The 14,651-nt window shown below is 39.7% G+C and overlaps 2 protein-coding genes across 3 annotated transcripts in view; one reads left to right on the top strand and one right to left on the bottom strand.

Annotated features, from left to right (window-relative positions):
* Positions 1 to 8,769, bottom strand: part of LOC118169603 (leucine-zipper-like transcriptional regulator 1) — a 33,892-nt gene extending 25,123 nt beyond the window's left edge. The window contains exon 1 of the mRNA XM_035330994.1: positions 8,639 to 8,769. The gene's annotated coding sequence lies outside the window, so the exon portion shown is untranslated. The remainder of the gene's footprint in view (positions 1 to 8,638) is intronic.
* RALB (RAS like proto-oncogene B) overlaps positions 4,948 to 14,651 on the top strand; it is a 43,555-nt gene continuing 33,851 nt past the window's right edge. The window contains exon 1 of one of the 2 annotated variants that reach the window (XM_035330998.1): positions 4,948 to 5,092. The gene's annotated coding sequence lies outside the window, so the exon portion shown is untranslated. The remainder of the gene's footprint in view (positions 5,093 to 14,651) is intronic. The other variant, XM_035331001.1, reaches the window with a different exon arrangement.

Below are 14,651 nucleotides of genomic sequence, written 5' to 3'. Positions count from 1 at the left end.
GAAAATCCTTTGCTATACTTGTGGTTTTGGTTTTGGCTTTTGTCTTCCCTTTTCACTCTGAACGGGCCAACCTAGAAACTTAACGCTTAAGATTGTGTTAGGAGCTTGGAACCCAGAGATTGGATCCAGCGTTTTAGGCTGATGTTGTGTGGGTTTAAATTTGCAAAGTTTATTGGTTCATCAAGGCACACTGGAAGAAGGGACTTTATAAACCTCCTGGGATTAACAAGTAGTGAACATACGGAGAATATGATAGCCCCTGAATTATTAAGATTAATGAAGGCATTTCTCCAGAGTTGTTAGCAACCTTTATTATCATGATAGAATTCATAGTTTTAAACTCCTGAAGTTCTAGGCACACTAGAATGCACACAGTTACACTGCTGAGGTCCCACTTGTCTCCATTTTTTTTTTTCCAACACTTTGTTGTACAGAGAAGCTACAATGAAGAGAGCTTCCAGAAAGATTTTGCTGTTTGGGCCTCTTCCAAATGCTGTGTGAACACAGATATACCCAAACCCTATTGCTGACAACGTTCAGGCTACATTTTATCTGTATTAGGGAAAATTTAACTGAATTTATTTTAGCTGACAAATAATCAAGTCTTTCTATTCCAGACACTTCTAAGAAGCAGTGGCAAAGCTGAAGTAGGCCTGTGAAGTACCTGACGCAAGTGGGGTCAATTACCAGAGTGAAGAAAAAGCATTTTCATGAATATTTATTGAATGGGAAGGTAACTACTTCTTAAATCTTCACTTACTTTTGCTACTGTGAGGTTCTGGTTACCACCCAACCACTTTACTAATTAATAAGGCAGTATAAAATGAATGTAAAGTTACCTAAGATTTAGCCTGGATTTCCTTTGTGAAAAGTCCTAGGAAAAATCAGCAATCCTGTACTGACCCAAGTTTAAGCAAAAAGAGAGTGTATGTTGGGGACAGTTTGGAGTATGCCTTGCACAGATTGTGAGTGAAAATGGCAAAAGGGAGAGGTGAGATTCAATACCTGACATCCTTCAGGCTAATGGTCTCTTACAGTGCTGGAAATCAGCCTGGGATTCCTCTCCTTTTACGTCTGTTGATGTTGGAGTGCCAACAACAAAAAAGCTATGACTGCTCAACTCAGGTTTCTACTCTTGCTGCCCTACACAGCTTTGAGTTTGCATCGCTTTGACTTACACATTGATGGCTACATATTTCTAACTAGTACAGACAGACACAAATTTCCTTTGACTAATCCTCCTCTGGCAAGTTGAGTCATCATATAGAAAAGGTTGTTTCTGCTTGTTCTCTGCTCAGATTATAATCCAGTCCAAGCTCCAAAAAAGGCCAGATCAATAGCATTAACAACTATGACCCTCTCTGTTCTCTTGTAGTACCAGAGGGAAAGTTGGAGAGATATCTGTAGCTATCAGATTTCTGCAGGGGAAGATCTTCCTTGGAAATTACTTTGAAAGAAGCTGGCAAGGATCCTGGTAAGAACTTAGCCTTTTCTGTCCGTGTTTCTCTGCCTGTCAAAACAAGGCATAAGCTTTCCCTGCTTCAAAACAGTATTGTGAGGATTCATCAGTTAACATGTTTACATCAGTAAAAATGATTTTGCATTCTTAATCACCTAGACTTTAGTTCTTAGGAACACAAGCTCATCCCACCTGTCCTAAAGACTTTTTCCCTCTTTTCATGTATCCATATTCCTCTCTGCTTAATGCTGCTGCAAAGGGCAGTTGCAGCTAGTGTTGCTCTTGGACATGTGAAAGCAGTTTTAACAGTCACACTGAATTTTTCCTGAGCAATGAAGTAATCAGCAAAGGAAAAGTAATTCTTCTTCAATTTCTGTTTTTCCTTTTTATTAGTGTTGGAAAATGATTTATACATCATAGTACTCAACTAAAATTTTTCATGACTGCTCCAACTCCTTGGTGTTGTCGTGAGAAACAATCTCAAAGTATGTCATGAGGAATAATCTTAGCATATGTTTGTAAAGCACATTCCAGTCAAGAGACCTCTGAGAGGATTAATTGTGATCTAAACTGGAGCTGTCTATAGATATAACCCCAGTAGAAACATCAGGCATGTCTGTGCTTGTATGCTGTAGGACCTGTACCACTTGCTACCAAAAGGCCAATTTCTCTGGAACAGAAAGCAGTATAAGACAAAAATATCTGCAATATCTTAAACATGAAGTGTACAATCCCACTGAAATTGCACATGCAACCTAAGGAAGCAAAATGATCTGCAAGCACCTGTAATCAACTTCATGCCTGAACTGTCAAGGTATTTTTAGCTATGACACACTGTTGGAAATTTATTTAGGGATGTGACAGGTACCCAAATCTGGAGGTGGTGACCAGTTTAGTTATGGTCCTGCTGCTGCCTTCTGATTACCCAAGTTATCCTCCCACACACAACCTTTCCTGCCCTGTGAAACGTGCCTTTGTTTTCTTCCTGCCATGATCCCTTTTCATTCTACTCAACACTTTCCTCCTGCTTTCTGTAAAACTAATTTTTTTTCTCCCCTCCCTCATTTCCACATATTGTAGTTTCCTCCCATCTCCTTCCCAAGCTATTTCTCCATCCAGGTTTGCTTATGCTAATGTGGGAGAACATCCACAGTCTTATACATGCACAGAGGAACATGAGTTACACTTCATATGGACTTCACAGTGAGGGTGGCTCAACCCTCAAAGGGGATGCCGTGTGAAACTGGAATTTCCACCCCTGGAGGGATTCACACCCAGACTGGACACGGCCCTATGCAGCCTGACGTAACTTTGAAGTTAGCCCTGTTTCAAGCAGGGAAAGGACCAGATGATCTCCAGAGGTTCCTTCTATTCAAAATTATTTAATGATTCAGTAATTCTAAATTGAAGGAAAATAGGGAGAGGAAGCAAGAATCTCTTGCTGGTGGTGTTCTGGCAAGAGAAAAAAAGGAATACCACAAACTAAACCAGAGCCATGCAGAATTGGTCTGCTTTTCATCTTTCCTGCACTGAAGTAATTCAGGATGAAGTCAGATAAATGTTAAAATCAGTTGAGAACCAAGAAGAGGATCAATATCAACATGCCTGTGGTTACATCATCTGCCTGGACTCAAGGCCTTGTTACTAATGTGTGTTGTCTTGTGAATATCCTCAGCTGGAATATTCCAAGCTACCACCTGTTTTGTTTCCTGCAGAAATGTAACGTAAATCGTATCTCCGCTTTTGAGAGTGGGCGTCTCAAACTCTACAAAATTAAATGTATCAGTGCTTTTAAATCACACTCCTCAGCCTCACAATTTCTTATGTCTGTGCAATTTCCAATGTCCTTCACTACACAGAACAACTAAAGACAATTAATCCTTGCATCAGAAATACCAGCAATTAGAAAAGCCCTTGGAGTCTTTATGAAGAAAATGGTTCTGTGTTCCTGTTTATTTCACTCCTACTGCTTTTAAAAGGTTTATTTAGGCAACACATCACCACTGGATAAACAAGCATTGATACTACTATCATCTGTTTAATAAATGTTATGAATATTACAAAGTATTCTTCTTCCACTATGCTCCTAGACAGAACAAGTTCCTGAAATTGAAAGTCCACTAACAAAGCGCACAAACAGAACAAGAAATCCGGCAGCAAAATATTTCTGTTCAAACAATAGAGCTGAAAGAGCAACACCCTGTTGCACAGCACAGTAGAAGGATTTTTCTGATGAATACTGAAACATAAAATACCAAATAATTAAACTGCTTTCATATGATAAGGTTCCCCCAAATCCAAGCCATTAAGCCAAAGGCCAATACAGGAGCTTGAAAATGACAGTAAACTACAATATATCACTCATGGGTGGTCTTAATGCTGAATCTGGGATGAATTACATGAAAAAAAATCATGGGAACTTCTTAACACAAAAAAAGAAATCTGAAAGGCAAGCACAATGCCATAGCAGAGTACTTAGCAATTCCAAACAACATAAAAATGTTGTGTGCTCAAAGGCTGTAGCAAATTTTCTTCTGATACTGTTTTATGAGATTACAACAGAAATAAAAATATCTTGGCAACTTGAGAGAAAAATAAGTGACTCCTTTACTAGTCCAATTGATAAAGTTGGAAAAAAAAAAAAAAAAAAAAAGATAAGCTTTTAGGCACGCAGGTGCTTCTTCAGATCTGAAACAGAAACAGCATACTTCAAAGATAAATTCAGGTTAGGAATAATTGTGTTGAGTTCAGACATCTGCTTTGCTTCAAGTGTTTACTGATTTCTTTTTTAAAGGCCATAAATGATGGTCTGTGGAATAAATTTATAATAATATAGCCCTGCAAATGGATTATTATTTCTAAAGTAGGCTTGCAAGTAGAAAGAGATCTAGGGAATAAAACTTACCCTAACAAATCTGCACAAAATCACATTGACTTTCCAAGAGATTTACAAGCCTGTTTGCTTACATTGCTTTAGAAAATATTAATTGGATTCCTAAGTCACTTAGGTGCTTTAGACGATATTACTTTCACTGCAAAGGGCAATAAACAGGTCTGGGTACTGCCAAGGAGTGGATGACTGGGAGTCCTTGCTGCTTATGCAAACCCAGCTGTAGCTGAAGGGAGCTGGCAACGTGTGTTTGCCTGAACGTATCTTTCTGGGCAGCAAGGTCAGAGCTTGAGATGTGGTGTACGCACAGACAACAGACCGTGACAGGGAACACAACAACGCTCTGAGGTGGCTCAGCTCTAATACATCTCTTCAGCTAGTCCTAGTCATGAGGTAAATACTGTTTCCTAAATTTATCACTTTTATTTACTGAAACGGTTTTTGGAGAGGGTTGGGAAGGCGAAGCAGGAAAGTAATTCCCTGTTATTGGCCATTGAGGAATTTTGAAGCTGTTACTTTTTCAATCATCTACAACAGTTTCCTTGTTTTCAGAACGAGCGCATGATATCATATCCTGAGCCCTTCCCTTTTCTTGCAGCTCCGTGAGGCACTAGGAGGAGTCCAGCCACAGTCACCGGGTGAATTGGTCTGGAAACGGGAGCGGAGCTGCCCCTGCCATCCTCTGCCTGATTCACGCTCCCTGAGAAATTGCTGCTCTAGGACGAACACCCTTCTTAAGCACAGTGAGTATCAGCTAAGAAAGCAGATGATCTCTCTAGCTTGTAATGTGGCACTGAAGAAAGATCACCTATGTATTTATGTGTGTGCAGCCTGGGACAGACATACACGTGAAAGGCGAACTTGCTTTCATTTTCGGTCACTGAGGTGAGAAGAAAAAGGAGCTCTCTGGCCCAGCTGGGGTGAGAAGAGGGATAGCAGCAATGGGGAAGGCTCTCAGGCTGCAGAGAGAGGGTTACAGATATGGGCTGGGTGCAGGAAAAGGACAAGGCGCACATACTCTATGAGGCAACCTACCCGTTCGCTGTGGACAGGAAAAAACAGCTGCTAAAATGTATACACAAGCAGCTCGGAGTGAGCACGTGGCATTGTGGTAATGCTGGGTGACAAGCACCTCTTGTTTATTCTTAGTCTTGTTTGACTTAACCAAGGCAGTAGTACTAGCTAGTAATAAGCTAAATAAAAAGAGAATAAAAGAACTAGATTTCTATACTAATATTCACTCATCCTGAAGCATACAGGCCAAGTAAACATATTAACTGTGAGTCATTGTTTCCTTTTAATATAGCTACATAACCCTTGCTGTTGCTGTTAATTCTGTACTTCTCCAACTTGGTCTTTTAGGTCTGTAATGAAGAGGGCTAAATTGAAAGGTTTTGCCATTCTTGGTGGAGGGCCTAAGATTTTGTCTGGATGTCTCTGCAATGCTAACTGGGTAGAAACTTATTAGCTATATCAAATATATATTTATAATTACATTTATAGTAGATAAATAGCTTAGTATTTTCTGGAATTCACAGCGTAAAAAATGTTACAATGAAGGTCAATAATTCACTTGCATTTAAGTTTACTAAGTAGTATAATTTAAATTATTTATTATCCTAGAAGGCTGCCTTTAAGGGGACAGAGCACATGAATTTTCCTGTCCATGTGCCCCTGCCAGAGTAAGATGCACCAGCGGCATGCCAAAGCTTTGTGAAAAGTTCACAATCATGGTTCATGTCAAGGCCTCACTCTGTTTTGAGTGGGACCAACAGAAAGCAGCAGTGATGTTTATGAATATACAAGATAACAATAAAAGGCTTCAGAAAAGTGCAGATGAGTTGCATCCTTTCCCCCAAAAATATTGGGTGTAAGCAATTGTCCAGGAAATATGTAACCTTTGAATGTGTCATTGATCACACTATATCAATTTCTCCTTTGCCCGCTGTGGTTTTGATCAGCTTATTCATAAGGCCACAGAACAATGTCAGTAAAAATTGTTGCTTTGTGTTATCTCAGCTGCATTGTGAGCTTGCCATTGAGGGAACGCAAGGCAGAAAATCCTCGTTAGTTAAAAGTTGCTGGACTCTCTTCTGTGGCTGACATAGTTAATTTTGTGACTGAACAAACCCGCCATTTTCTCAGCGTAGCAATGGTCAGAGTAGAAGGTGATCTGTGCGGCCTAGCCGACGGAGTGCTGGTGTTGCTGACTGAGATGTGGCCACAGGCCCACCAGCTCCAGAGTTTTGCCTCCCCAGTGACCTGTGCTAGGTGCTCTGCCACAGCTGCAGGTAAACCCAGGGTGTTCATCTGTTCAAAGAGCTTCCCAGCAGATTCTTTTAATGTTTATCAGCCAACAGTTAACTTGTGCTGTGCAACACAGATGTTTTTTAACTCTTTCATTTTGTAAAATATCACAATGGATATTCACATTTCTTTATAAACATTTGTTTCTTGAATTCACTGAGATCTTCATTCCAACAATGTCGTGTGACAATGAGTTCAATAACAATGTTTTTTCTTTAAGAAACATTATTTCCTTTCTCCACATTTAAATCTGCTGCCTTTCACTGTCATTAGATGTAAATTTACTTCTGGATTATAAGAGAAAAAGTCACCTTTGTCTTTAATTTTGCACCCTATTGAAGAAGGAATCATATATTTTTTTTCTTAGTTATATGTTAGTCAGTGTCTAGTTTGTGGCTATGCTTTTTTATGTTCAATTTAAAAACTCTTTTCAAGGGCTTCACCCACAGTTTTTCCTGTAGTTAATTATTTTGTTGTCATGCTTAAAAAATTCAGAGATGAAAGAGAAATGAGTTTCCTTTATAGAAACCACCCAGCTCTGCACTTGTATCCTGTTTATATATGTGTTTAATAATAAATTTTCCACCACCTTACATCCAAGAACTTTTAGGCGTGCAGCAAACATTTAATTAATTAATCTCACTTAGAACTTGTGAGGTAGGTTCCCTCATTTTACAGGTGAGATGGAGAGTGAGACAGTTAAATTAAGTGACTTGCTTAATATCACACGGTGAGTCAGTGCTAACACTGAAAATAGAGGTTATGTCTTCTGGTTCCTTGCTCTGTATTTTAATCATTAAACCAGACAACTCGAAAGTTGAGCAAACTCCTTAAATTATTAAAATACTTGTTCTCAATTCTGTGTTAGATTATTGTGTTTTATTTCACATAAGCAGCTGAAATATTTGCAAAAGTTTTTCATGCTTAGGACTTTTTTAGTTTTTCCTTTTTAGATATAGCTTCAGATATAGCATCTGAATACATGTTGCTTACAGTAATCCTGAACTTTAAAAATATACACAAACAGATCTCTGGAGGAAAAAAAAAAAAAAAAAAAAGAAAAAAGGATAAGGAACACACTTAAAACTCATGGCAATCTCTTTGATATCAATGTAGCAATACTCTTTTTTCATACTCTCAACAGCAGTTCCACTTAATAATATCCATAGCTTTACTAAATGAAGCATAGTGAAGTTATTGCCCCACAGAATGCAAGAGATAGACTGCTTGTTACGCTGTCATGACTAAATGAAAATGTAGCCTGAAGCACAAAGAAATTGCATCTTAAGAAATATCTGCTTAGACGTGCAATTCTGAATGATATGCTGTATCATCTCAGGATAAACTAGTACATAAAGATGTACAAACCTTGAAAACTTGTTTAAACAAATAGTTCCTGTGTTCAGGCTAATGTCATGCTCCAATAGCTTTATAGCTTTTTGAGTGCACTCCATGTTTTTGTTTGGGTTGATGGGACATAAATATTTTTTCCAGTACTCCCTATCTTACCTGTTTAATAATATTCTTCAGTACAGGGAAGAATAAATGGCCCAGAAAATATGTACATAGGCACAAGACAGAGAGAGACTCAGGAGAGGAAACAGCAGTAACATTACCATACATTGTTCCCTATTAAACCTGGATTTAAACATAGCTGTCTGTTAAACAGGCTTATATAATGCTTTGTGTCATATATTTTTGCTACATGTGAGACAAGCAGCACAAGGCTGTAGCCAGCTCCTAGATTTCTGTAAGGACTTTTACCATATGTAATGAAAGGGGAATGTGGGCAAGCAGCCTTTCTAACTTCATTGCAATTTAACAACAAAATACCTTAAAATTTCAACTGCTTCATTATTGAATGCAAATAACACTCCTAGGTGGTAAAATCATTAAATAAGCTTTAGCATACTGTATTTATAGAAACAACTTAAAGTAATGTAACATGTTGTACTTGCAAAGAAATGAGAGTCACATCTTGCCTGCTGAACTGGGGGTTACGCAGATGGTTCCAGGTAGCAAGTCCTGGGGACATGTTCCAAGAGGCCATCCTGTCTCCTCTCCAGGGTCATGTTGTTTTTCTTTTGGGTTTATCTTCTCTTAAAAAGCATATTTTATACTTGTCACTAGGGCTCTGTCATCAGTGGCCAGCTGTCATTGGTGTCATTGGAGTGTTGCTCCAGCTTTGCTTTCAGTTTCTGTTAGAGAAAAGGTGTTTTCCTCACAGACTTCAGAAAACAGCCTGATGCCAAGTGAGCAACAGTTTGCAGGAGCACTGTGTCAGCACCCATCTATCAGGTCTTAGAGATGCTGCCTTTCAAAGGGGTTGTTGAAAGCCAGGCACGAATTGTCTGAATTGTCCAGTACAAAGTGGACAGGAGATGAGACTTCACAGACTTTGAAACCAAACCTGAGAAAGCAATGCAAACAATTTAAAACATTTCCATGGCTATTCACTCATGTCCCCTTTTATTGACAGGTCCTATGACTAACCGGCCAAATGTGATGGCAATAATGTTTAAGAAGCTGCAAATTTTAATCAAGTGTAGGTTAATATTTGGTAAAAAGCAGGTTTGAAATTACAATGTGCCTAGGTGTTCTCTTCCAGGGTAGAAATAGAAAGAAGTCTTTGTGATCTGTGTCTGATCAAAACTAAATAGAACAGTTGAAATTAAATGAATGCACATACAGTTCATGGGCAGAGAATCATTTTCTGCAGCAACCATTCAGTTAATAGGAGTGAAGGATGGATCAGCTCGTGGATAATCTGAATGAGAATGGATGATGTATAATATATTGTCTCATTTGAGAAGAGCTCTGTTAAAGATGGGCCTTGAATTTTGGACTTGCTTCCTCTATTGTTGAAGAGAGCAGTCAGTCTAAATGATTAAATGGACATCCTATTTTAACTGTTAAATTTATTTAAGAATCTGTCAGTGAAAACCTCCATGTATCCTGCCTACCTCAGTAATCTCATTACTAGTCATTGCTTGCTAATAGGCCTATCACAGCCCTCTGCTGTTGATTCATCACAGAACGGAAACATTTTAGGAATGTCAGTTCTTTGCAGTGGTGGGGATTATACACATGGCAACAGTAAATGTTTGTGAAAGGTATGTGTTGTATTCCTTCATTCCCTATAAGACAGCAGAAAGGAAACTGAGGTACAGACATACAGCTACTCTGAAGAGTTAATATAATAATTATATTGTTACATACATTTCATTTGGAGAACTGAGAAAGTATTTGTGGTAGTATGTTGCTTACACATTACAACCAGCAAATGGCACTGAAAGTGAAAAGAAATGCACGATGAGGTAGTCAACCAGTTTAATTCTATTGTGCAAGCACAGTGAGTGGTACAAAGCTAAGGAATGTCACAAATGACGGAAAAAATCCTGTATCAGTTACCTTAAATTGTATTAATTATAAAAGGTGGAGTTAGCAATGCAGGCAAGGTACATTTTTCTCCAACATTCCTCATTATGTGTTAATCATGGCACTGTAAAGATCCAAATATCTTGGATCATGCAACTTGCAAAATACCAGTGGTACATTTCCTGCTGGAACTCGGTACAGTGAGGCAGGTACAAGCTCAAACTGTACATATGGGGAAGGACTGCTGTGTTCATTAAAACAAGCAGTTTCTGCTGAAACTAGTTTTGCTTGAGGACTAACTTGTGGTTCCAAGTGTCTTTCAGTGCTGACAGCTGAAGAAGGTAGCTCTGGGCCAGACTGTAATGTTCTCTCCTCGCTCTAATGGGCGGATGTGTTTAATTAACCTATGTTTCTGCAGAAGCAGACTTTCTGGCAAGCTGTAGGAATGCTAAAGGAGGGAAATCTAAACAGCAGCGAACCCAGGCACATTCTATACATCTAGTGCTAGGTAAAGAATGTTAATTCAGACAAATACTGTTTCCTAGGAGACAGGTTCCTATAAGCAACTTTTGCAAAAGCAATTTAGTATGGTGGCCCCGTTAGGACTTGTCCCCATTACTTCCACAAGACCCAGCTATGGTCCTGTGCCCTTCAGACTTTTGTCTCTAATGTCCAGTTAAAGACTGGACACGGTTCTTCAACTGGGGGCTCACAGAAGCCTGTATTCAAGGGTGGAAATAGTCAGCTTTCCATCTCTTCCTGAGAGCTAGCCCTGATAGCTTGCTGCCTGTTCCATGTCCAGAGGTGACTTCTCCAGCTACCACAGCTAGGACAGGCTTTTTTCCAGATCTTCAGGTTTATAGCTAATTCTTCAGATATAAAACAGACATAAGCAGATATGCTCTGCATAAAGTTGCTGAAGGCACTGCTTTTCACTTGAAAAATGAAAGCACTGTAGATTACAATTCACACAAATACACCACACTCCCTGGCCACAATGTCCCTTGGCCCAACTCTTTGTTTCACTAAAAATTCCCAACTTGCATGAGTGTTTTGCAACCAGGCAAAACAGAGTTTATCTTCTCTGACCTTCATCGGCTCCACTGCCACAATAGCATCATTGTTTCCTATCTCCTCCCCTTAATGAGCAGCACCCTCCATTCCTCTCACTTCCTTTCTGGCCCAAAGCTTTCCCTCTGAGGGACTTTTCAAAGCTCTGCTCCGTCATCTATTTTTGCTACTACTGTGATCTAATTTCCAGCTTCCTTCAGTCCTGGTTGTCTCAGTGTCAGCCAGTCAAAACCTTAGCTGTTTTTACTCAGAAACTGCCCTTTAAAGTTGAATGATGGACATTCCCTCTACTCTTGTAGCCTTACAAACAAGGTGCATTCCCAATTGACAGGAACATTTAGATTATAGTATTTATCTCATTAAAACTGCACCATAGCTTCACAGCATCAATTTCCATTGAGCGGTACTTTTCCCACCTCAGCACTGTGATGCAGAACCCCTTCCTTCATAACGCTGTGCAACCATCTCCGCAGTGCCACAATACACAGGAACTAGCGTTAAGGGGGCAGTTAAGTTACCAGACTCCTAATCCTGTGCTTTGACCTCTGGGTTTCTGTTCCAGAATGGAGAAGAGTCATAACTACAAATGAGGTAACAGAGGATAAATGAAACTGCCTACCGCTGTTAGAAACAGGAGTTCAATGTAATTCTTAAGCTTGCTCATGCTGGTCTTTGTTCATTTCCAGTAAGGACTGATGACTCCAAAAGCCATAAGCTGCATGTTAAATTCTTGGGTGATGACAGTTTCCTTTATAATGTTGCCCAGTGTCTGTGATTGTAGAGATAGGATTGTGTAGGCCTGTCCTCGAGCGAGTCCAGAGAAGGGCTACGAAGCTGGTGAGGGGCCTGGAGAACAAGTCTTACGAGGAGCAGCTGAGGGAGCTGGGACTGTTTAGCCTGGAGAAGGGGAGGCTCAGGGGTGACCTTATTGCACTCTACAGGTACCTGAAAGGAGGCTGTAGCGAGGTGGGGGTTGGTCTATTCTCCCATGTGCCTGGTGACAGGACAAGGGGGAATGGGCTAAAGTTGCACCAGGGGAGGTTTAGGTTGGATATTAGGAAGCACTTCTTTACTGAACGGGTTGTTAGTCACTGGAATAGGCTGCCCAGGGAAGTGGTTGAGTCACCATCCCTGGAGGTCTTTAAAAGACGTTTAGATGTAGAGCTTAGGGATATGGTTTAGTGGAAGATTTGTTAGCATTAGGTCGGAGGTTGGACTCGGTGATCTTGGAGGTCTCTTCCAACCTAGACTATTCTGTGATTCTGTGATTAATACACGTTATGGTGCTGTAGGTATCACTCACTGAGAAGGCATGTATGAAAACACGTCTTTTTATTTGTATTCTTCGTATTTTATTTGTCTTTCTTTTCTTTGGCCATCTACGTGTGATGCATGTACTCAATTTCCCTGCACAACTGCAGGAATTATGAGTTTCTAGTAATTAAGGAAATAATTACATTAACCATGGATTCTGTATGCATACAAGCTACAGGATCTGTGGGTTTATCCTGCAGGCTTTTTATTCAAGTGAATCTACCCAGCAGATTCTGAGTCCTATTTTCCGTCAGCAGAGGAAGCATAATGGTGATGGAGACAGAACAGAAGTTGCTGTCCTTGGAGTTGATAGCAAAGCTCTTCCACTAGTGGGAACAGGCCCCTTTCTGAGCTAATCCAAAGACTAAAAGCCAGTGGGAAAAATTATAAAACATCTGTTTAATTTTAACATGACCTACGTATGAATTACAAAAACTGAGAGCTCCGACTTAAAAACAAGTTGAAACAATTACTTTATCTTCAGGGAAATTCTCTTAAGTATTGGACAGGGATGTAGATCTCAGCTGAAACTTCTGCTTGAGGAAAAGTGCTACTGGATGTGCCCATGGCTCAGTTTCAGCACATGCAGCCAGTTAAGGTACAGTGGAAAGGTACATTTACTTTTATTCAACCTAAACAGGTACCTCTCCTAATTTTGATGGATAGCAGTTAATTACAGTCTTCCTCTTCGTAAGAAGTATACATTTCTTTCTTTTGTTAGCATGTCTGACAATGGCAGGGGATTTTTCTGAGGGTAGTCTTGCAACAAAACTGTAGCTTCAGGCACTCTGTACAAAGCCAAATACAAGGGAAGGGTGGAGTGAAGTTGCTATTTGATAATAGGAATAATCTACCAGAAAGTGTCCTTATCTGTCTTCAGTACTTGTTTTTCTGAAAATAACTGTGATGAAAAGGCAGGAGCTATTCTTCTCCGCTGTGAATTCTTTTCTGATAAGATTTTAGGAAGAAATCACAATGCTATCTCCATTCAAATCCTTTGTAAGAGGCATTTCTTCCATAAAGTGTTTCTATGCTAATCCACTAGGCGTTGCTATTTACATCTTTAAAAGAAACAAAGTACTTAACCTGGACTGATTGTAGATTAAAAATTACTGAGTGCATGTCCCATAGAAAAGCACAGTCCATGGAAAAAAATCCATTTCCTCCTGGCAGTACTTCTTTATACTGTGTTTTTATTTCTTATTGTTGATTGTAATCTCTACAGGAAAGGGGCGTTTGTTTTTATGCACCTTTAAGGCATCATATATGTCTGTAACTTTATGTAAATTAGTGAAAATCAAGAAGGAAACAAGCTAATTTTACAATACAAATTAGCATTGCTTTGATTAGCAGTCAAATTCTGCTGTCATCCCAATGTAAATCCAGATTTGGTGTGAAGTCACTGCAATGAAATACAATCATAGCTTTTGATGCAAAGAAGACAGTAAAGGGGAGAGAAGGTTGGCAATGCTGCCTCTAATAGATCCATGCCCCTTATCTTAGGCTATGCAGAAATTAAATAACCCGAGTCTTCTATTCAGGGCATGCTGAATCTATGCTGCTTTGTGCTATAAGGTGGCAATATAATTCAGAAATACAAATCCGCTATTTGGAAGTACATAAAGCAGTAGTTCCCAAAGCAGGCTCTTATAACTAGTGAGGTCACAATTGTTTCAAATGAGGTCACAGGCTAAATGAAATCCAGTCTAATCACATTTTCATGCTAGTATTTGGGGCTACATTAAATTCTTGCTCTACAGTCGCTGTGATTTTCTGCTGTGGAAAAAAGTAGGGGACTACTGTGTTTTATTCTGTGAAAGACTGGGTGGAGACTATTTCCTCTGAGTCATCAGAGGGAGAAGTCCATTACTACAGAGGTGAAACGTGAACATGACAGCTAGAACTCAAAAAGTCCCCGCAAGTGGGAATGCACCAAATCTGTTGATATATTTCAAGCCCAAAGGTGTCAACACTATTACTTTTCACAGAATCACAGAATGGTTGAGGTTGGAAGGGACCTCTGGAAATTGCCTGGTCCAACCTCCTTGCTCAAGCAGGGTCACCTTGAGCATGTTGCACAGGATCACATCCAGGTGGGTTTTGAGTATCTCCAGGAAGGGAGACTCCACAGCCTCTCTGGGCAACCTCTTCCAGTGTTCCTTCACTCTCACAGATTTCAATTTCAAAATTCTAATTAGTCTACATGGCCCAAATAGTATGTTGCTATAATAA

Source organism: Oxyura jamaicensis, chromosome 7 (assembly GCF_011077185.1).
Source record: "Oxyura jamaicensis isolate SHBP4307 breed ruddy duck chromosome 7, BPBGC_Ojam_1.0, whole genome shotgun sequence".
Lineage (NCBI taxonomy): Eukaryota > Metazoa > Chordata > Aves > Anseriformes > Anatidae > Oxyura > Oxyura jamaicensis.
Note: the sequence above shows the minus strand (reverse complement) of the source record. Positions and strands in the feature narration are given on the sequence as shown.